Consider the following 24,443-nt stretch of genomic DNA (forward strand, 5'->3'; position numbering starts at 1 on the left):
TTGTTACACAGACCTACTCCGTATGGCCTATCCAACACTCCCTTTCACGACTTGAAGTCACTGAATTTGACAGCTTGGTATCTGACCACCAAGAATTCGCCCACATGAACATTTCAGTAGATGGCAAAGCAATACTAGGCATGCACACATGCTTCAACCAAAAAAAACTACACTGCCAAATTTCTGTATATGGTGTAAGATCAAGGATTATAGCCACTTTTATACTGCTATTCCTATCTAACAGCTGTATCATGGTTGGATCTTGTAACACCCCATCTTTGTTTACTGACCGGATCATCATACAGTTGAATCAGGGCTTTTTTCCATAGCATTCCTCCGTTTGACGCTTCCAGTGCCATAAGAGCTCAACAAAATGCTCGCTGAACTGATGCTGCAGCCTTTAAATCCCATCTTCAAAGCAGATCTCAAATACTCTAATGGAAGCCAACACTTCTCTTCACTCTGACATCAGCAAGGATAGCGAGGAAGTCCCAGGCCTCGCATTAAAAGACCCATATAAGCACAAGATAAAAAAAGTTTTCCATGTGCAGCAACCCAGTGTTCGTGTCCTTGGGTTTCCATTAGTTAAAATTGGTCATTTGTCTCTCCCCTCTCTCGACCCCTTCACCATCGTCTGAGAGGACACTACATTCAAAGAATGTATGCTCATTATTATATGGACAGAACTATGAGCTTTTCTGCTCATTTGACTAACAAGTTAGGATGTGCCCTACTTCCAAACATGGCTTTGCCACACTCTTGCTCACATAATTGTTTTGCCACAAGAAAGGAAAGTGCTCCCTTGGGGGTGGGCGGAATTTGCGAAAGTGATTTTCGCAAATTATCGCGAAAATGTTAATCTCCACAAACAAGCGGAGATATCGCGAAGATGCGGAAGTTTTTTTCCTGCCTGTTCGGGGTATTTTCTGCGTGGTCGCGGCTCGCCAACTTACCCTTGCGGTTGGTCGCGGGCGCAGCCATCTTGTTTTTACTCTTCTCGCGGTGCATGATGGCGAGAAGAAAGACGTGATCGTGCGACCAATGACATTACTGCGGGCGCAAACTGTCGCGAGACAGCGCAAATGGCTACCAACAATCCAACATCTCGTGGAGAACGCGACCGGATCGGGAACTTGTCGGCGAACGCGGGGATTCAGGTAAGGCTATCGCGCGGGAGAATGTATTATTTTACAGAGCGAGCAAGAAACAAATTATCGCTAAGCTGCGGATTGCGGAAATTGACGTTTTCGCGCACCGCGGAACGCGAAAATGTCAAATTATCGCAATTTCCGCAAGCGGAACGGAAATTTAGGCCAGGCCTAGTAATCTACCAGAAATGTGTCTGTGACAGCTGCACTCTGTCTAGGAGTACCGCTTCCAGATATATTTGAGCAGCTATGTGGGAGAGCAGCCACCCATTCACTAAGCACGACTGCTTGAACTTGAATGCAGCAGGTAATTCTTCAGTGGGCCAAGGAGTCAAAGGCAACCTGCTTCCCGTTTATTGTGAAATTACACGTTCGAAGCATGTGTGCTATAGATACACATGCTGTGCATAAGTCCGCCATCTAGTGTTGAGCTCGGATGATTACAAGTTGTTTTTCTTGGAAGAACTTGTTCAATTCCTGAAATTGTGTGAATCCTCCCTTTGATGTTAGTGTGTATGGGCATCGACTCCATCTTTAGATATTTTTCCACTGACTGATTTGGATGCATGTAATCTTTTGCATGCCAGTTCGAGATGCTCTCCAGCTTCCTTTGGTTCGCTAACAAGGAGTTCAAATCAACGTTAATGTCCCGATTGTGTTGTTACACCTAGGTTGTGAGCAAATACATATTTGCGCGTCGTGGTCTTCGACTCACTTCCACGGCCTACGAGCCACGCCCAGTCGGGCCTCTTCGACTTCCCCAAAAATATTCGAGAATTAACTGCTGATGGAACATACTCCGTTCTGTTTGTCTGAATTGCCACTCTGTGTCCTCACACCGACCAGCATTCCATTTGCAATTTATGCCTCACATGATCATCGTGAGAAACTGAGGACTGCAGACCTTTTTGGTCCAAAAAAACACTCCGAGACCTACTCCAAGATATGCTGCGTAGATAGACAACTCACTAGACATCCTCAGTCGATACTGGGAAGAAGCTGAAACTTCAACAGCTCCAGAGGAATCATTGTCCACCCATGATTCCAGTTCTGACATAGAACAGGATTCAGCCAATCTCGATTTGGCTCAAAAACATCACTGTTTTTACAACTGTCCCCGATCCCAAAACTAAAAAAAAATCTGTTCTATCCGAAAAAATGCTTCCGGTCCGACACTGCAGAAAAATCATGGCATGCACTGACTTATAGATTCGGATGGCTCTCCCTTTGGCTCGGCACTGAAAGTTCAGCCGACAGCAGGGGCCTCCACTTGCTCCAATTCTGATTCGACAGTCCACCAAAAATCCACCTCAAAGACTAGGCTCACAGTGGTTCAGTTCTGACCACGCCGGTACCAAAACAAAAACCTTCATTGGCTCCGAAATGCTACATTTTGGCTGAAAATTCCACCCAAACCAATCCTCTGTTATGCAGGAACGGCGCAATCCAAAACCGAAAACACTGCAAATTCAACCTGGAACCAACAAGATAATTATCCAACCACAAAAGCCTCAATCACATAAAAGACAATTCGATCTTAATGAGCTCCTAGGAAGAAAAAGGACATTGCTTCTATCCCTTTGCATATTCCCTACTTACCTCTCCAGACCCACCTCCAGCCACTCCACAGCCTGATTCACCACAACATTCTGATGTTGGCCTTATACCGCCTCATTCACTTATAATTGATGAGGATGATAACATAGCAGAGGACACACATCCTGTGGATGCTTAGGATGTATTTGATATATATGACATAAAGCCTCAAAGGAATACAGACCTTTGCCCCACCGTCCATCACCACCAGATGGCTCTGCTCATCAGGATCTAATAGCTAGAGCTGCAGCTTTTCATAATGTGCCTTTTATATAGAGACCCAGTGGAAGATTGCTTCTTTTTTTTTTTTTTTTTTTTTTTTTAAACCGTTCATTACAAAACACATAAAAATATACAAAGATGGGCCTACAACCTTCCGGCCGGCCGCTAGTAAACAGGAGCATATGATACACATTGTAAAGCGTGCAGTGCGGCTGAGGAAGAAACACAGGAGTTAGTAGCGTTGATAGCAACCCCATCCGGACCACACTATACGGTTTCATTTTAAACTGAAAGAACAACCAAAAGAACAAACCCACAAGGCAATCCACAGTCAGAAATAGCAGCATGTGCTCCCCTAGAAGGGGGACCCTACCAGTCCATGGGAGTATCAAGAAGGGGAGGAAATTAGGGCTGGGTAAACAATGCCCGGAGCAACGGAAGAGGGATCAGCTAGGGGGATGGGGCTGGCGACCGATCGGGCAATAACGGCGGAGCACAAATCCCCCCGCGGTAGGCGTTCCAGGGGCCCCATACTTTCACCCATGTCCCAGGCTTACCTCTCGCCACATACACCACCTTTTCCCGAAACATGCACCAGTCCATATGTTCCTTCCAGGCCGAGACAGTCTGGGACCTCTGGGATCCCCACAGTTGAGCAATATCACGCTTGGCCACCATATATCCCAGAGTCACCCACCACGTCTGTGGCGCCGAGTAGTCAGCAGGTTCCCACACATTCAACAGGCATCTCCTAGCTTCGGGTAGCAGCACCACATGCGTAATCACACGCAGGACCTCATGCACACCACGCCAGAATCGCTCCACCTCCGGGCATTCCCACAATATATGCAGAAAGGTCCCCAAAGCACCACACCCACGCTTACACAACCCGTCCACAGCATAGCCCATACGCAGGAGCCTTGGCCCCGTCATGTAGACTCTGTGGAGTATCTTGAGCTGGACGAAGCGAAGGCGGGCCGGTATGGCCACCTCTTTCGGGGAGGCCAGATTGCTTCTTTTTTGAAACATCATCCCCTGCTCAAAGAGGGGATCACAATATTTACCAGTCCTTAAAGGATTGTTACGTCATGTAGATGACCTTTTTAAAGACCCTGCCAAGGCACAAATTATTATACCTAGTGGACAAAAAGTACAAGGCTGCACCATCTGATCCTTTATAAATGAGGGTACATTTAACATTAGACTCGCTAGTAGTGGCCATTGCATGCAAAAGAGCAAACCCCCAAACAACTCCTAATCAATGGCGTAATGCCAGCAGCCAGGCTCTTTTAGCTAGATACGATAGGGCCCATTGGGACGAGATGGAGGAGCTCATCCAACATCCTCCAGAATCGTTTTGAAATGAATGAGGGAATCCCCGTCCCTAACAATTTAATTAAACGCACACTAGACTCTGCGGACACTGCAGCCAGAGATATAAATAAACACCAGTGTCCTTTTACGTAGACATGCTTGCCTGTGTGTCTCAGGTTTTAAACCTGAAGTGCAACAAGCAATTCTCAATCTCCCCTTTGACAAAGAGCGCCTCTTTGGTCCTCATATGGACACCTACTTGAGAAAATGAAAAGCCACACTGAGGTCGCCAAATCAACTTGCACATATTGGGTGGTCCTTTCGTATGCCCAATTAGAAACGTGCGTTTGTGTCTATCTGTTTGTGTATATGTGTGTGTGTATATATCTGTGTGTATATATGTGTGTATATACGTCTGTGTATATATCTGCGTGTCTATATATGTATATATTCCCCTTTACTCAGCCCAAACCCGCTCCTACGGCTATAACCCCCCCCCCCCCCCCCGCCCAAAGAAATCTCTACACCCGTCCCTCTTCCTTCTCAATCCAAATAACTGACTAACATATCCACCACTCAAATTACTTTAATTTCACTATACTAATTCACCACTAATCCTTTATGGGTTCTGGCGTAGCGTGCTACTCGCCGAAAAAAAAGCACTTGGATGCCTAGGGTAGTAATGTAATTACAATACTGTGTGTGTGTGTATATATCGGTGTGTGTGTGTGTTTATAGGTATGTGTATATACTTTGATTGATTAACACAGGTTAAATTAACCTTCTAGTTAGGTGGATGTCAGTGACATTCACGTTTTGAGCTAAAAAAAAGACATTAGCCAGCTTACTTTTGCAGGGCGAACTATAACTTGCTCCCTGGCATGCAACGCTTATGACCTCCCATATTGCATCACTCATGGCATGTTCAATGACCTCTCAAATGACATCACATGAGTGCCCCCCTTCCCTGAATTAGAGTGGGGTAAGAAGAAATTCCCACTTAAAGAAATGACCAACTGCAGAACCACCAATGTGATTTACCTCATTCAATATCCTTGCAAAAAGGGCTATGTAGGCGAAACAAGCAGGGAATTTAGTACGAGGTTCAGTGAGCACAAATCGGCCATCTGTAACAAACAAATGGAAACTCCCATGGTCGCACATAGGCTGGACCAACAACATTCAGTGCAAGACCTGAAATGGATGATATTGGAACTAATCCATCATCCCAAGAATGGCAACATTGACGCAGCAAGACGGAAGAGAAGTATTTTTGATCTATACGTATCAAACAGCAATCACAGACCTTATTGAATCTCTCCCCTGGGAGAATGCCATAACGTGAGTTGGATGATTCCCATATCTAGAGAGCTTTTAGGAGGCCAGCCATGGTCAACACTGCTATATGTATGTACCACTGGACCTATTCTGACTTTAATACACCCTTTGGTTAGAGTTGTATATCTGACTGTAGGGACCCGTGGCCCTTTTGTCCTTTGTGTTCTCTTCAGGGGTTTTCAATGTTCATAGTCGTATTGATTAATTTTCTCCATTCAGTCAATATGAAGGGCTCTGACCCGTCAGGATATCAGGGTCACTTACTACCAATTTGTAACCTATGGTTGACCCCTTCAAAAGTCACATGATCCCATTAGTATCTATTTTAGCGTGGTACATAGCCTGATTGCCCAGCCTGGGTTCCCTGACAGTGTGACCAGACTAGACCATAAACCTCATTAGTCTGTCTTAATGTAAGGGTCATAAGCCATTTTGGATTTACCCTGGCCCTCACCACGACCTATAAATATGTGGGATGCTGTTCACCCAATGCACCTTGACCACTAGTGGGAGTCCTTTTTATTATGGCACTGGTACGTTACATACAGTCCTTAATTTTTTATTTTGGGATTTGAGCCTGTACCTAACAAGGCTCCCACCGGGGACGCTTTGTTGTATCGCCCCCGTCCCACCTTAAGATGGCCACCTCATTTTTCCCGGGCCTTTATCATGACCAATATATATGTGGGACTTTGTTCACTTAACTCGCCTTGCCCACCAGTGGAGTAGTACTTCTCATCATGGCACCGGTACGATATATAGTCCTTTGAAAAACGGACTAGTGCCTGTACATAATATGGCTGCCACTGGACACAGTTTACGGTTTCCGTTTCACCTCAAGATGGCCGCCATTTTTTCTCCAGGAATATCAAGTTACCGTACCAGCTCCTCTCCTCATGTGTGGGTAATCAACTCATCCAACCTTTACGAGATACCTTATATAAGGATTGGGTTCCTTTAGTCTTAAACCATCTGCGGAAACTGAGTCCAGAGGTGAGGTCTACACATATCGATACTCTACTAAGTACCCACAGAATACTCTGGGAGCATAATAGGGCAGCAGAGACCGTCTTCGCCTCTTGCTAGGTGTTTATCCTAAAGCTTGCTTTTTAATCTTGCGACCTGTAGATCCATTAATTTCTCTACTGTGGACTCTGGCCCTCTAACCGCCGGGGGAGTAACAGTCCAGGACATAGTTTGGCACAGCCCTGTAAGTATTCCCGTCCCGAATAGACATAGAGGAGGGCTTTGGGGGTTAGTTCATTTAGTTTCCTAAGTATTGCCTCTTATTTTTGTCTTTTAGAGATCAGTCATGTGACACATTTTTAACGGCAGGGAGACTATACAGGAAGACCGTCTTTTGACTTAGTCTGATCTTTATATGATAAGTAAGTTAATTCTTACTATCGACCTTGTGAGTTATTTTATTATGTATGGGATGTTAGATTTATTTTCCTAAACTCTTTCAGTATTTACAGCGTTACCGTGATGGCCATGTTTCATTCATCGTTATCTATAAGGTGCCACGTTGGCCAACTAAATTCATAGTCACTTGTACTTGAAGACCGACGGACTGACTATTTAATTATAGGCAGAACTTCCCTGCTCTCCTCAACATTCTTGGTCTAAATGATAGAAGTAGGGTTAACCACTAATTATCATTCTTTTGTCTTTTTTATAGACCAGCTGATCTCACAAATATTAGACCTTTCTAACCTCTAGATGTCCGCTTACTGGTTGGACTCATAAGCGTAATAGCCCCTGTGCCCCGGGACTCTATTTGTCTCTGAGACCCTGCGGCGCATACTTGGAATCCTGAGACAGTATGTATATTCTGTACCATTGCCTTTTCTTCTCTCCTTTGATTTTTTTCCTTCATTCCCCTTAATTTTTATTCAGTCTCTTTCCTCTTATTTTAATATACTCTGTATCACTAGGTTTATTAGGACTGTTGTATGAAAGGTGACTGCTTTGACTATACTCGCACTATTTTTCGTCTTGGTTTTTTAGATCTAACTCGCTTACTTAATTTCTCAATTGTTTAGAAATTCAGATATATTGTATTAAATGTATTGCTTACTTGTTCCCACAGACTTGTGTTTTATATTGTACTGAGCCCTGGTGTACTATGATATATGGACACAGCATACAAATTCAGTACATGGTACCTGCAAAACGCGTGTCGGCGCATTTTTTCGGTGGTTTTTACATTTTGTATTTAATGTTTGTATGTTCATTGCAACCCACTGTAGTATAGTTTCACTGTTTTTGTCGGTCTCGGTTATTGTGGAGACATGTACTCATTGTATGATTTTTTTTTTCCTGTGTATATTTTGGAGCTCCTTTATGATCTATGTACATATGTTATGTTGTGAATTGTTCACTATATGTAGTATGTCAGAATATGTAATTTTATAAAGATATATATATAAGAAATACCTCCACAAATGTTATATATTTTTTTTATAATTTATCTAAATCACTTGCTTTGTGGGATATATTTTTCTGGGTGTATTACAGATTACGAAGAACATTGAGAGGGGGAGTGTGTGTGTTTTCTTAAGTCTTTTTTTCCCTGGTTGCTTCCCCCTCATATTGTGCTTTTTCAGGGGCCCTCTTATGTGTTCTTTATGCCGCCCTTCCCTGAGCCTCATTAGGCCATGGGGACTCAATGCCCCAGGGATATATATATTTATATATATATCTTTTTTTTTTTTTAAGGCCAGGGCCATATTTGTTTTCCAAAGGGGAGTGAGGCCACGTGGCTCCCCTCTCCAAGCCCCATTAGCCGCTGAGGACCCCACCCCCGGTCTAGGTATGTTTTCTATGGGTAGGGGGTGTTTGGCCCCCTCCCCCAAGCTGTTTTCTGCCCTGGGAACCCCATCCCCCATAGCCCAATCTGTTAATTGGGGAGGGGGCAGTAATCCCCCCCTCCCCCCCCCCCCCCCCCCCCCCCCCCAAGCCTTAAAAAGGCTCTGTGGACCCCAGGGCTATTTTTTTCTTTTAAAGGGGAGGGGGGACCACTGCCTGCATCATTCCTTGGCCTCTGCAGAGAATGCTTAGAGGTCATACATGTGTGCCAATAATGTCATGGCAGAGAGGCCAGTCATAGGGAATTAATTGACAACCGAGCACCTTGAAGAAGTTTAAAGAGATGTCCAGAATCGTAAAGGGTGCCCCGGAATCGAAGGTGCTGCAGGCCATGTGAAAGGCATTAGGCATTAGTGCGCTACACACATCTTTGATAACATAACACAACGTTTCAGTAAGTCTGTACAACTTTGCAGATTAGTTTTTCTCTACAAGTATCCTTTTCTCAGGGCTGTTCCCTATATAATAGCACTGCTGATGAGACGAACACTAACCAGGAGAGCTGGCGCCACGGCCTTCATTTACCGGGTTAGGACGCCCACTGAACGATGAGATCCACGCGGGGCATGCTGGGACCTCTATCACAGTGCAGCCCTGAAAGGCACTGACCTCTGTCCTACGGGTGCCATTTTTGTTACACCTGTTCAAGCTGGACAGTCGCTGCTGAGTGGATGTTCATTATTAACTATTAATATTGCTGTTATTATAATAACTATAATAATGCTGCACATTCTTTTTATTATTGCTGTCATTATAGTAACCGATAATAACGATGCAAACAATAATAAAAAAATATTTATAAAGATATTGTCCTGAATTACTATCCTTATTAATGATTATTCTTATTGATAATAGTAATTTTAATGGGGTGAATTATTTTTATCATCATCATGGACTTAGGGGTGTTTCATGCTCCGGACGTAGCCTACAGCTGGGCGCCAGCACCATTTTTGTAGTTCTGCGCAGCCTTTTAACATACTAAAAAAGACAAACCCCCACACCGCATCCATTTGTTGACTGGAAGACTAGCTTTGGGCCCACGTGTCCCGGCAACGAGGAGACTTCTACTCACCTTACACGTCACGTGTGCGCTAGGGTTGTGCTTTCTGGGACTTGTAGTCGTGCTTTTCCAGTTTGAAGCGCATCAATTGCATCATGTGGCTGCCTGATAGTTGCGTAAGATAAATAAGCAACAACTATGGCTTCGTTGTATACAATATTGAAAATGCTTTGTGGTGGTCAACGGGGGTAAAAGATATTGTCATTTACAACGCCATTACTTGATTAATGCTTCACGAACGGGAAAAAAACTAACTTTCATTGCCAATAGCCCAAAACAATGTAATTGCGAGACCTAATGCATTGTAAATGCTTGTTGTTTTAGCCATGCCTAAAGAAGTCTGTAGAAAATGCATGGGGATTTTGCATTTTGGGATCCCTCTTTTTCTTGGCCCCCGCTTGACAGATCACCCCAAAGCTTTCCATGCACAAACTAGTAAAAAAGTAGCACCTTTTTGGAACGTTTAGTGGAGATTTGTCAAACGGAGCCAAATTCATTAGACAAAGGGACTTCCATGGGGACAGTTTCTTCACAAAATTTAGCATATTGTACATGGATGACCTGGAGTCATTTTCTCTGACACTAATCCTTTCAGAGCATATGCTGCTCTCTGGAAGAGATCTATAGATGACATCGTTATGACTTGGGAGCTAACTTTCAGACACTATTATTTCACACATGGTTAACAAACTGTAATGCTATTGGATTCACTATGCAGTTCCATCAATAAAAAAAATATTTCCTGCACTTTTCAGTTTGTGTTGAAAATGAGCATCTCTACACTACCCTTTATAAGAAGCCCACGGAGACAAACACATTCCTGGCATACAACAGTCATCATCCACACACTCTTAAGAGACTCACTACCGTATAGTCAATTGTTAAGATTAAGGTGAATTCTTCAGTAGAGATCTTAACCATCAAGTTACTTGAATATGGCTATCCCAACTGCTTGATTAGACGCTCTGCTAAGAGCATGGTACTGCCCGTGTGAGACTATACTAACCCTCATGAAAACGGGAATCCAATAGACTTGTCTGCGTCACTACTTTCTATCCAAGTTAACTTAATTTCCAAAAGCATTAAAAAAAGGGTATATTTTAGCAGCTGTAGACCTTGCATTAGGACCACCTAGACTGGCTCGCACCAATACTAAGTGTTTTCGCCCCCCCACCCACTCCCCCAGAAAAAGGGCACTGCAAATGCAGACAATGTAGTCTAATTTTTTCATTAAGACAAAGGAATTAAGCATATCTGAAAGAAACACGCTAGTTAGATTCCTCACCTTGGAATATCCCCAGGCGTCCGGCTGGATCCAGAAAGATTGTTCGTCAGCAATACCCTTGCGCGTCGCTAGGCGTCCTCTGCGGCCGTCGGCGTCATGCGCCGGGATGATGTCGGAGTATTTAGACGCCGCCTTCGCGCGCTGACGTCAATTCTTCTTTTTTCCGCGCCAGACAGCGCCAATCCGGGAAGAGCATACCCTTTTAGTCATTTTTTGACTAAACTTTTTGACTCTTTTGGTCGACTCGTCTCTGGTGCCAGTAGGATGCCTGGTTTCAAGCCCTGTGACTCCCGTCACCGACTGATGTCTGTTACGGACCACCAACACCGGTGCCTCTACTGCCTTGGGGCCGACCACGATTCCGAGTCGTGCCTCGACTGCCGGTCCCGGACTTCGAAGGCTAGGCGGGAGCGGTCCCACAAGCTACTGGAGTTGCGGCAGTCTGCTCCGCGCCGTTCATGGTCCCGGTCCAGGAGAAGGTCGTGGGACCGGTCGCAGAGCCGCAGTCACCACCACCACCACTCGTCTGGTTCCAAGTCTTCAGGTAGGTCGAAGCATAGTAAGAAGTCCAAGAGGCGACATCGCTCTTCGGGCTCCCCTCACTGGTCGAGCGACTCGGCTGAGGGTTCAGGTGGTACCACCTGCGCAGCACTGTTGGAGCCGCAGGAGTTGCATCCGTCCCCATACCTGCCGGTCCCTGGGACCGACGCGACTCCGGCGGAGGTCAGTGCCTTACTCTCGGCCATGAGGGGCCTGGCTCCGGCGTCTATGCCTGTCGGCGCGCCTTCGGAACCCGCGGGCTCGACTGGGAGGCCTAGCGAGGCGGCGGCTCTGGGCCAGTTGCCGACTTCGGTCCCAAAGCCGCAGGTCCCCGTGGGAACCAGGCCTGGATACCAGTCGGCGCCGATTGACCTCACGACCCCTCCGCCAGTACCACCTCCGGCGCCGCCTTTGGACGACGCCTTTCCCTGGTTCAGTCCCGGTCCTGGCCCGGCGTCGGAGCAGCGGCGCGTCCGACGCCGATGGGTAGCTATTTCATCTTCTGCCTGGCTCTGATCATTCCACCTGTCTACCAGGAATCGGATGACGGTGATGACTGGGAGGGGTCTGAGGACCCTCTGGCCCAGCAGGGCCAGTTATCACAGGACTGGGCAGATAATTTGGGGGATGCCAGTGGTCTTGATACCTCCCCTGACACTGGCTTCATCTCCTCTGACCGTGACTTCGGAGGAAGGTGCTGCTTTTTCTGTGGTGCTGCGCAAAGCGGCCGAAGCCCTTGGGCTAGAGCTGCCTGCTGTGGCTGTGAGGACTAACCTCCTCACCGAGGTGCTCCAACAGTCAGCAAGCTCCTCGGAGCCTCTGCTGCAGTTTAATGAAGCACTACTGGACGTTTTGAAGGGCATATGGTCCAAGCCCTCCACAGTACCTCCTGTGGACCGGAACGTAGCCCGGAGCCACCGCCCTGCACCGTGCGACCCCCAGCTTTCTGTCCCTGCAACCCACGCCCGAGAGCCTGGTTATCCAGGCTTAGACTTCCCAGACCTCCTTCCCGTCCGCTCCCCCGTATCGGGAATCCAAGAGACTTGAGCAGTTTGATAAGAAGCTGTTCTTCTCCCTTAGTTTGGGACTATGGTCTTTTAACACCGCTTGTCTCTTGGACCGTTACTCCCACTCCCTGTGGGATACGTGGAGGACGTGCTGCCTCAGTGTCCGGAGGAGGCTCGGACACGGCTCGCCCAGGCTCTTGCTGAGGGGGCGGGATGCAGTCTGGCACGGTATCAGATGTGGACTGGACACTACGGACTTGCTGGGTAGGGCGATGTCGACCACAGTGGCGCTCCGCCGCCACACCTGGCTGCGGTCCACGAGTTTTTCAGGGGATGTCCAGAGCACCCTCATGGACATGCCCTTCGATGGCAGTCGCCTTGTTGGCGACAAGGCGGATAGTGCGCTGGTGCGCTTTAAGGACTCCCGGCATACGGCCAAGTCCTTGGGCCTCTTGGCCCCGCGCCCGCAACCTTCCGCTTTTCGCCCCTTTCGTGGCCAAGGAAGGGGCGCCCCCTCACATCTGCCTAGCCACAGGCTGCAGAAACAACCTCCACATGGTCGCGGACGTAGATTCCGCCGAGGCGGTACAGGGGAACAACGTGCCGGTCAGTCCACATCTACCCCGGCAGCATCCACCTCAAAGCCCTCCTAGTCCATGCTTTCAAGCCCATTCCACGCCAGTGGGAGGCAGATTTCACCATCACCTGCTCCACTGGCGTTCCATCACATTGTCCGAAGGGGCTACTCCCTCCCCTTCGAGGCGACCCCTCCAGCCATGCCACTGCAGTACCACCGCATGTCGGGGGATCACTTGAAACTTCTACAGGAGCAAGTTACGGCCCTCTTGGCCAAGGGGGCCATCAAGCGCAATCCTGGTCCAGAAATAGGTCGTGGTTGTTACTACTTTCTGGTTCCCAAGAAGGGCAAAGGGGGCCTGCGCCCTATCTTGGACCACAGGAGCTTCAACGCCTGCCTCCGCAAGGAGAAGTTCAAGATGCTCACCTTAGCTCAGGTTCTGGCTGCACTAGACCCTGGAGACTGGATGGTAGCGTTGGACTTGCAGGACGCATATTTCCACATCCCCGTCCTGCCGGCCCACCGTCGTTACCTGCGGTTCACGGTGGGCCAGGAGCATTTTCAGTTTACTGTGCTCCCCTTTGGCCTCACCAGTGCCCCTCGAGTGTTCACGAAAGTCATGGCGGTGGTTGCAGCTCATCTGCGCAGATTGGGGGTTCCAGTCTTCCCCTGTCTCGACGACTGGTTGTTGAAGGTGGGCTCGCCCCAGGCAATCGTCTCCCTCCTCCAGACTAGGGCCGACCTCCTGCATTTGCTGGGGTTCTCCATCAATGTGCCGATGTCGCATCTGAGTCCCTCCCAGAAGCTCCTCTTTATCGGAGCGGTTCTGGACTCTGCGCAGTTCTGGGCTTATCCTCCGGAACAGCGGGTCTGGGATATTCAGGCTCTGATTCCCATCTTTTGGCCTCTGTCCCGGGTTTCGGTCAGATTGGTGCTGCGGCTTCTGGGTCTGATGGCCTCCTGCATCCTGTTGGTGCATCATTCTAGATCGCGAATGTGGGCTCTGCAGTGGGACCTGAAGTTTCAGTGGGCCCAGCATCGAGGCAACCTGTCAGACCACGTCCCGATCTTGGAGGGCACTGCAAGACAGTTGCAGTGGTGGCTTACGGACCGCGATTGGGTCAGTGGCAGATCCCTCTCCCTACCCCAACCGGAGCACATAGTGTTGACTGATGCGTCCCTCCTTGGATGGGGGGGGGGGCCACATGGGAGAGGCGGAGATCAGAGGCCTCTGGTCTCCGGCAGAGTCCCGGCTCCATATCAACCTTCTGGAGCTGAGGGCGATCCAACTTGCACTGAAGGCATTCCTTCCCTCTGTCTGGGGAAGTGTGGTGCAGGTGTTCATGGACAACACCACCGCCATGTGGTACTGCAACAAACAGGGCGGGGTGGGGTCGTGGACCCTTTGTCAGGAGGCTCTGCACCTCTGGACATGGCTGGAACATCAGGGCATCACCCTGGTGGTTCAACATCTGGCAGGCTCTCAACGCCAGAGCAGACTAACTCAGCCGCCGGTGCATGATGGATCACGAATGGCGTCTAAACTCGGACGTGGCGCAAGGCCTCTTTCGGCAGTGGGGAGAGCCTTGGTTAGATCTATTCGCCACCGAAGAGAACGCGCAATGTCATCAGTTCTGCCCGTTGGAGTTTCCAAGGCGGCACTCATTCGGGGACGACTTTCTTCGCGAGTGGAGTTGCGGTCTGTTGTGCGCCTTTCTGCCTATACCACGCGCGACCGGGCTCAAGTCATCTTAGTGGCTCCGGATTGGGCACGAAGGTACTGGTATCCCGAGCTACTCAGTCTGTCAATCGATCCCCCGATACCTTCTGTCGCAGCAGCAGGGGACGGTCCTCCACCCAAACCTGTCCAGTCTCCACCTCCATGCGTGGAGATTGAGCGGCGACAGTTGATGCCATTTGACTTGCCTCCTGGAGTCTGTGATGATTCTGGCAGCCAGGTGTCCCTCCACAAAATCGGTATACGCCTGCAGGTGGAACAAATTTGTGGCATGGTGCACAGCAAAGGCTGTGGAGCCCCTTTCTGCCCCTCTTTCTGAGGTTCTCCTCTTTCTTCTTTCTTTGGCCCAGCAGGGCTCTGCTCTGGGCACCCTAAAAGGTTATCTCTCTGCTATTTCTGCTTTCTTACGGCTTCCTGATCAGCCTTCTCTTTTCAAATCCCCTGTTTCTCGCTTCTTTAAAGGCATTACTCACATTTTTCCTCCTGTCCCTTTCGTAATGCCTCAGTGGGATTTGAATCTGGTTTTGACGTTTCTGATGTGCGCTCCCTTTGAGCCACTTCATAATTGTCCCCTTCGTCTCTTGACGCTTAAGACTACTATCCTGGTAGCCATCACCTCTGCTAGAAGGGTGAGTGAGCTCCAGGCTCTCTTCTAAGCCTCCTTTTCTTTCTGTCCATCCGGACAAAGTTGTTCTCAGGACTCGCCCTTCCTTTCTCCCTAAGGTGGTAACTGCCTTTCACATCGGGCAGTCTGTTATGTTGCCTACCTTCTTTCCGCATCCTTCGAAAGAGGAAGAGAGACTCCACCGTCTGGACCCAAAACGGGCGCTGTCCTTTTATTTGGACCGCACCAAGCAGTTCCGGGTGGACGACCATCTCTTTGTTGGCTACGTGGGTGCTAAGAAGGGACGAGCGGTGCACAAGCGGACCATCTCTCGGGTCGTTTTGTGTATCAAAGCTTGTTACTCCTTGGCTAAAAAGGAACCTCCTGTAGGACTGAGGGCCCATGCCACTCGGGCCACAGCAGCGACTACTGCCGTGGGCCGCGGAGTCCCCTTGCAGGACGTCTGTCGGGCAGCAACGTGGGCCTCGCTGCACACGTTTGCAAAACATTATTGCCTGGACAGCCAAGTCCGGAGAGACTGCTTCTTTGGCCGTTCTGTTCTCCAGGACTTTCTGGTGTGATCTTCGTTCGCAGACCCACCACCGGGGTTGGTATTTCTGGGGTATCTATTCTAAGGTGAGGAATCTAACTAACGTGTTTCTTTCAGAAGAACAAGTTACTTACCTTCGGTAACGATATATCTGTAAGAAACATTAGATTCCTCACCGACCCACCCATCCTCCCCGTTCTGCGAACCAATATCTAGGGTTGAGGTTATCCCTTTCAGGGCCCTAGCATTTTTTGGCACCAGTGTCAGTCTCTTGCATGGCTCTGCATTCCTGGCGCGGTAAGCTATGTACAAGAACGGACGTCAGCGCGAGGGCGGCGTCTACGTACTCCGTCATCCCAGCGCATGACGCCGACGACGGACGCGGAGCAAGGATATTGCTGACAATCTTTCCGGATCCAGCCTGACGCCTGGGGATATTTTAAGGTGAGGAATCTAACGAACTAATGTTTCTTACAGACGTATCATTACCGAAGGTAAGTAACTTGTTCTTTTTTAAAAAAATATTTTTATTGACAACACAAATAAATCAGAAACCAAAGATTAGCTGATAATAGTAGCATATACATTTGATATCAAGTAGTCCATGTAAATATATAAACATTAAAGACTTAAAGGGAAAGATTAAAGTAAAGTTCCCCACATTCTATGAAATTTTTTCATTGATTTCAATCCCCTCGTTTTGGCAATAGCACGTTCCATAGTATAAATTTCATTAATCAAGAACCACCATTCCAGAATATGTGGAGGTTTCTGGGAAATCCAGGCCCTAGCAATAGTCAATCGAGCACAAGAAAATAATACTGTTAACAAATCTTTATGTGGGCAATTCACAGATTGTATATCTAATAATACAGATAATGGCGAGAGAGAACCAAAAACAATTTGTTTTTGCGATAAAATATTTTCGAATCCGGCCCAGAACTCAGACAAGGCTGGACATGAGAAAAATGTGTAATACCAGCCACCAAAAGGTCGCATTTGGGACACTTGGAGCGTTCACTTGATGAGTTTTGGGACCAATTGGAAATTCTTAGCGGGGTATAGTATAAAAAGCAGATGGTTTTGTATAACTGAATCCTCAGGCTCGAAGATTGTACCACTTTGTTAATATTACACAGTGAGGCCGAGATTTTGGTAGAGGTGATGTTAGTCCCTAATCTAGTTGTCCATTTCAGAGCAATTTTTGGACAGTTATCTTCTTTGAAATTATTTAAACATCTGTAACCCCTGCTAATTAGTGATTTCTGATTTTCCGAGTAGAAGCAGGTCCATAGATCTGGGTCCGAAATTTGGTTGATTTTCATCTTGCAAACCAAATAGTCTCGAATTTGCATATATTTAAATCGCATTGCTTCAGTTAAATTAAAGAGAAGTTTAAGCGCAGTGAAATCTAAAAAGCCTTGAGTACCATAAAGGTCCCCCAAAAAATTGATACCCGAATTGGCCCAGAAAACCCCAAGTCAGTCATTGAATATTCCTGGTAGCCCAGGGTTACCCCATAAAGAAAGCTTTGGATGAAAAAGAGAAGTCATACATGTAGTTAATAAAGATTTCCAAACCGCAACTATCTCTCTCGCGGTCTTGAATTTGACCCTTTTAAAATAGTTAGGGTCATTTACTCTTGCGAGGAATCGATTAGTCAGTGCCCAACATAAATTGGTGGTAATAGTATTGGCTATTGGGGTTAAATAGACTACGAAGGCGACCGAAAAAGGTTGCCAGAAAATATAATTTAAAGTCGGGGAAGTTTAATCCACCTTTGTTGGTTGGTAATTTAAGCAGAGCAAGCGATCTTCTAGCTTTCTTATACCCCCAGATATAGCTACTTAACATCCCGTATAGTTTTTTGAAAAAGGAATTACTAACGCGTAAGGGTATAGACCTAGATAAATATACAAATTTGGGGAGTATCTTCATTTTGATTAAGTTCCGGCCTATCAAACTTAAAGGTATTTTGTGCCATTTAAGTAGGCCAGCAATTTCTTTCAATAAGACATCATAATTGAGGGTGTTTGTCGTTTATTTTGGCTGATATTTTAACACCTAGATACGTCGCCACTCGACAGGTACCTTGGACAGGAGTCAATGGTTTATAGTTTAATATTACCTGTGTTTTATTTAAATTTAATTTGTATCTTGAAATGAATCCAAAAGCATTAGATTCTTCAATTATCGTTGAGCGCTTTTACTACATCAGTGGAGTATATGGCAATATCATCGGCGTAGGCTGTGATTTTCAAAGTGTTAGGACCGAATTCCGACGGGATAATATGAGGTTGAGTTTGTAATGAATTTATAAATGGTTCCATAGAAAGCGCGAACAGCAGGGGTGAGAGCGGACACCCCTGCCGCGTACCCCTAAGTATTTTAAAGCCTGGAGAGATCATACCTGCATAGCTAATTTGGGCAATTGGGGAGTCATATAGAGCCTGTATCCATCTTAAATATTGGCCTTTAAAACCGTACGCCTTCATTACAGCCCAGAGGTAATCCCACCCGACTCGGTCAAATGCCTTTTCAGCATCTAAAAGTATCATACCGAGTCGGGTGGAATTAGTTGCTGCTACATCAAAAGCAGTGATTGCCATATTAACATGGGCTGTAGTGTCTCTGCCGATAATAAATCCATGTTGTTGTGGATTAACTAGCTTAGGCATGTAAGGAGCCAGTCGGAGTGCAAGAATTTTAGAAAATACTTTGGCGTCCACTTTAATAAGTGAGATAGGCCTGTAAGAGCCACACTCCAGCAGGTTTGTGGTTTTTTTTTTTAGAAAAAACATGATCTTAGCAGAATTCCAAGAATTTGGAACCTTCCATGTTAGACCAATCTAGTTGATTACTAGGCAGAGAAGAGAGAGTATTTCATCAATACATATTTTATAAAGTTCTATAGGGAGTGTATCTTCTCCGGCAGCCTTACCAGACGGAAGAGAAGTAATTGCCGTTCTGATTTCGGCAGTGGTAACATTCTCCCCTAATTGCCCATTATGTTCAATTTCTATATTGTTGGTGACATTATTACCGATGTATGCTTGAATATTGTGTAGTGTAGGGTTATTTTCCGGGGTGTATAAATGACTATAATACTTAACGAATTGTTCCATTATATGTATGGGTTGATTATAAATAGTGTTATTAGGTCCCTTAATAGATTTGATTATTGTCTTAGCTTTGTCATCCGCAACTTTGTACGCCAAAATCTTACCGATTTTATCGCCACTCTCATATTGAGAGATTTTAAATTTTTGTAATGTTACACTGGCTCGCTCTCTAAACATTTTTGGTAGCAGATCGAAGACTAATTAATTCTAGTCCTAGTTTGTCCGTATCTAGTGAGCCTTGTATAAGAGCGTCTGCTAGCTGACTTTCTAGCAACAAAATTTTGGACGCCATAATCTTAACCTCTTTGTGGCGTTTTGAGTTTTGTGTAAGAATAAACTGTTGTGTAAATCCTCTTATGGTGCCCTTACAGGCGTCCCATACATGGATTGGAGAGGTAGAATGTAGATTTATTTCAATAAATTCAGAGATATGTTCTTTGAGTTGTAGTATAAATTCTGAGTCTGAAAAAAGATACCTGGGAAATGAAAATAGTCTTATCTTCTTGAGATTGTGTTAAAAATAAAAAGAATGGGATTGTGGTCTGAGGTGAGTCTTGGGCAAATATTATTTATTTATTTATTTCGCGATTTTTATTGCGCAAACAAATACCCGAAGGTGTCTCGGCGCATGTGACAAAAACGAGAGACCAAACCGCAGGATTACTGATTGAACAGCCATGTCTTTAAGAGCCTACGAAAGCTTATCAAATTGGGGGCAGTTTTTATGGTGAGTGGCAAAAGGTTCCAGAGTTTAGGTGTGGCAACCAGGAAGTGCCTGTCTCCCCAGGTTGCCGTTCTCGTGCGAGGTAACTGAAGCAGGCAGGAGTTGGCGGATCTCAGCTGTCTCTTGGGGCTGTACAACTGGAATGCTTCAATCAGAAACTTTGGACCGACGCCATGCACTGCCTTATAGGCAATGCAGAGGGCCTTGAATTTAATGCGGCCCTCTACTCTTAGCCAATGCAGGTGACGAATGGCTGGAGTAGTTGGCTGGCGGCGGGGGATGTCAAGAAGAATTCTTGCAGCAGCATTTTGTATGGACTGCAACTTAGATAGAACGAGTTTCTGAGTATTAAGGAAGAGGGCGTTCCCATAATCGATTTTGGAAAACACTAGGGTAGAGACCAGGGCCTTCCCAGCTGAGGTGGGAAGGTAAGGCAGTATTTTCCTAATTTTCTTTAAAATAAAGAACGCAGATGACACAACCTTGTTGACATGAAGGTTGAATGACAGCTTGCTGTCAAAAATGACTCCCAGGTTTCTGGCCTTATCAACTGGGACAGGAGGAGAGCCCAGCTGGTCAGGCCACCAGGCAGAAGACCAAACCGGGGAGAGATTACCAAAGGTCATGACCTCGGTTTTGTCCGAGTTAAGCCTCAGACAGTTGGAGGACATCCAGGTACTGACAGCAAGCATGGCGCTTTGGAAATTAGCTGCCACCGCTGGGCCGTCCTTGTGTATTGCCAGAACCAGTTGGGTGTCATCTGCGTAGGATGTAAGTCGCAGCCCATGGGCCTTTATTACCCTCGCTAAGTCTGCTACATAGATATTAAATAGCGTTGGACTTAGCGAGGGGCCCTGTGGGACTCCACAGGGGAGTGCAGAGACAGGAGAATAGAAGTTACCCAACTTCACTGTCTGGGTACGGTAGGCAAGAGAAGATGAGATTTCTAGCCATACCGTTTATCCCCAGGGCTGTGACACGGTCGACCAGAATATCATGGTCGACCGTGTCAAAGGCTGCTGACAAATCCAGCAGAATCAGGACAGCCGCACCTCCCTGGTCCATAATGGCTCTAATCTCATCTGAAGCTTTTATTAAAGCTGTCTCAGTTCCATGACCTTTCCTAAAGCCAAACTGTGTTTCGTCGAGGTTGGTGAGTATCGAACTCTGAGAGTTGTTTATTCATCAGAGATTCGCATATTTTGGCAGGAAAGGGGAGACCCGCTATTGGTCTATAGCTGGCCAGAGCTGTGGGGTCCAGGGAGGGTTTCTTCAGGAGACGTTTGATCACGGCCTTCTTCCAAAGATCTGGATAGTGACCAGTTTGAAATGCGGTGTCACAGATTTTCATAAGTGGATAAGAGATCACCTCGCTAAGGTTAGCCATCACTGAAGGAGGGCAGGGGTCTAAGGGGGAACCAGACTTGGTAGTAAAGATAAGTCTGCTGATTTGATCTTGCGTAATGGGAGCAAAGGAAGAGAAGGGATCATGATCCGTGGCAGGTTCTACACCACTGCAGACTCTGGATCTTGTCTCTGCGTTACCTGCAAAGGATGGGTATAGATCTGCTACCTTAGTGGTGAAAAAGCTGGACAGAGCATTAGAGAGACTGAGAGGGTTCGACCCCAGGTCCCGTAGAGGGGATGGACAGAGTGGTGACCACTGAAAACAGTTCTCTAGCAGAGTTGCTGGCATTCTCGATTTGAGCCGAGAAAAATGCACTTTTTCGGGCAATGATAGCCTTTTTGTATATTGTCAGGGCGTCTTTGTAGGAATGCTTGGCTATGGGGCAGTAAAATTTCCTCCAGCGCCTTTCTAAGTTCCTGCAATGTTGTCGGTGGAGCCTAAGCTCTTCGGTATACCAAACCGCCGAAGGGGATAATCTGTTAGGTCGCGTAAACTTCTCCGGCGCCACCTGATCAGCAGCATTCCGAATCCAGTCTTGGAATTCGGAGGCTGAGAAGACAGGATTGGCTATCCCCACAGGAAAGGATAGTGTCAGGATATCTGCCATCTGATGGATATCCGCATTTTTCCAAGCACGGGTCCTTAACCTAGTTCGTGGCCTGGAATGGGGAGGGTTAGCGTGCCGTGTATGGATCCCAAAGATAATGGCCCTGTGATCTGACCAGGTGAGAGGAAGAATATCCTGTACAAAGATGTGAGTTATTGGTAAACAGACCATCTAGTATGTGCCCCGCCTGGTGTGTAGTTCCCTTCACCAATTGTTGAAGTACTAAGGTTAGGAGATCATCAGTGAGTTGAGTGGTTTCATGGTTGCCCTGTTCTTCCAGAGGGAAGTTAAAATCTCCTAAGATCATGTATTCCGGCGAACTTATGATAAGATCATTAAAATCAGAGAGTGTGGCAAGGAAAGAATTTCAGGGCCCAGGAGGTCGGTATAGCAAAATTCCCTTGAGGGCTTGTTTATGATTAATATTAATAGCAAAGGTGGCTGCTTCACAGTTAATGGACTGTATGGGGTCAAGTGTAGTGCGATAGAGATTCTTGTAAATGATAGCAAGTCCGCCACCTCTTCCTATATGTCTATCATGCCTAGCGACACTATAGCCCTCAGGGGTTGCCAAACAAAAGTCTGGTCCTGAACCAGCATCTCCCCAGGTTTCGGTGGCAAAAAGGAAGTCAAGATCATGGGCGAGAATAAACTCGTTGATCTGTAAGCTGTGACAGGGAAGGGAGCGCGTATTAATGAGCGCTGCTCGATAACCATGGGGCTGAGTGATATGCAATTCATGAAAAGGTATATTGCTAGGGGGGTCTAAGGCTGAGGAGCCAGGAAGACGAGGTTGCGGAAGTTGGTATTGACACCCAGGGCAAGGGGTGGGGGTAACGCCCACTGCAGTGGAGAGAGGCCGAGTAATGCAATGTCGATCGGAATGGCCAGGGTTCAACTGTCTTAGTTGCAGGGAAGAATAGCATAGTGGAGGGCCAGAAGTTTTGGCCCTGGGCCGAGTCCGGTCGCGGACGGGCGCAGACGGGCTTGCCTCCGGCGCACCAGCGGCGCGCCCGCTGCGCGCTTGCATGACTCTGTGTTTTATAGTCTCCCCGTCTGAGAGCGTAAATGCACGTTGCAAGATGGCGCTCAAAGTTTAGGATCTAGACCGATCCAAGATGGCGCTCGTGACTAGGAAGAGAGAAAGATCCTGCTCAAGCGGCAGGTGAGTGAATTCTGATTTTAAATGAGGGTATGCGGTTCAGAGTGCAGATAAAAACACAGTAGACAGAGTAAAAGACACAATAAACACAGTAAAAGACCGAAATCCGGTCAGTGAACTAGCAGCAAAGAAGGAAATATTAGTATCAGCAAATGTCCCTGAGTAAGCAGCAGTAAGTATCCATGGAACAGATAGTGGCCCCGTTACAACTGACTCCTGCGGCTGATTCTAGAATCTTATCAGAGGCCCAGATAATATCTATGCGAGAGCATAGTTTATGAGGTGCAGAATAATACGTGTAGCCTGGTATTTTGGGATGAAGGAATCGCCAAGAATCTTTTAGGTTATGTAGGCGGCCTAGTTCTAAAATGGCCGCGCGTGTTTTCTGCATGCGTTGAAACCCCCCATGCTTAGTAGTATCTATATCCTAATCAATTATGCAATTAAAATCGCCCCCGATTAGAAGTTCCCCTTCCCATTCTAATAATTCAATGTTTAGCCAATCAAAATATACGGATCGTCGGTATTAGATCCATATACAGAACATATAACATTTACAGCTTTCCAATTCAACTTGGATAATTATCCCCCGGCCCCTCTTGTCTACAGCAGTTTTAATAATATTTAGTTTCAATTGTCTGTTTTAAAATGGCGACCCCTCTGATAGTGGCGTTTAGAATTGTACAGGCGACCACCTCATACCCTAATAGCCTTAGTAATTTCCTATCTTTATAACAGATGTGTGTTTCAGTAAGTAAAACTAAATGAGGATTATATAATTTAAGCTCTTCCTGTACTAATCGTCTCTCATTCTTGCAATTGAGGCCAGCAACATTCCATATTAAGCATCGAAGTCTATACATTTCAAAGATATTAAAAAATCAACTGTTCTAATAACTATCGTAAATATTAGCTTTCTTTTTTTTTTTAAATTATTTTCAGTAAGTGTTACTATTGTGTTGTCATTTTTTACATTATTGGCTTCCGCCCGTGACCCCTTACTCCAAACCCACCCCCAACCTGAACCTTCCCCCCCCCAAATCCCCTGGGGAAGAGCACCCCCTTGTCCCATGCTGCCGTTGTTGAGGCAGCCTTGTTGAGAGGCAGCAGCGGGTAGCTCCCTCTAACTCCCCCCCACTCCATTTGTTGAGAAAAAAAAAGAAAAACATAGTGCATGTGTACATGCGAGTGTGAAAAGAGAAAAGTTAAGGACCCTGAAAAAACCCTGAAGATACAAACATATGTAATAAACATCAAACAATAAGTACCCATATTAATTACCAAGCTCTAGTCCATACTTCACCCAAGCACAGTTACCAGGTATAACGACCAATCCTCAAACCTTAAAGCGAATAATCATATATACAAGAATTATCGATATTTTCTTAGCCAAATTTCGATAGCGCTGTCTCAGCTTCCTTAACGTCAGTGAAGGTATATGTATGACCCCCCCCTTCATTACTTTTAAACGGGCAGGCTCTTGCAGGAATACCTGCCCACCCAGAGATTTGAAAGGGTCCATAAGTTGTCGTAGCTTCCAGCGCTTGTCCATAGTGGCCTTGCTCAAGTC

At 46.6% G+C, this 24,443-nt stretch overlaps 1 protein-coding gene across 1 annotated transcript in view; it reads left to right on the forward strand.

The window, feature by feature from the left end:
• VAMP3 (vesicle associated membrane protein 3) overlaps positions 1-24,443 on the forward strand; it is a 289,917-nt gene that overhangs the window by 253,142 nt on the left and 12,332 nt on the right. The window lies entirely within an intron of this gene.

Source organism: Triturus cristatus, chromosome 1_2 (genome assembly GCF_964204655.1).
Source record: "Triturus cristatus chromosome 1_2, aTriCri1.1, whole genome shotgun sequence".
Classification (NCBI taxonomy): Eukaryota; Metazoa; Chordata; class Amphibia; order Caudata; family Salamandridae; genus Triturus; species Triturus cristatus.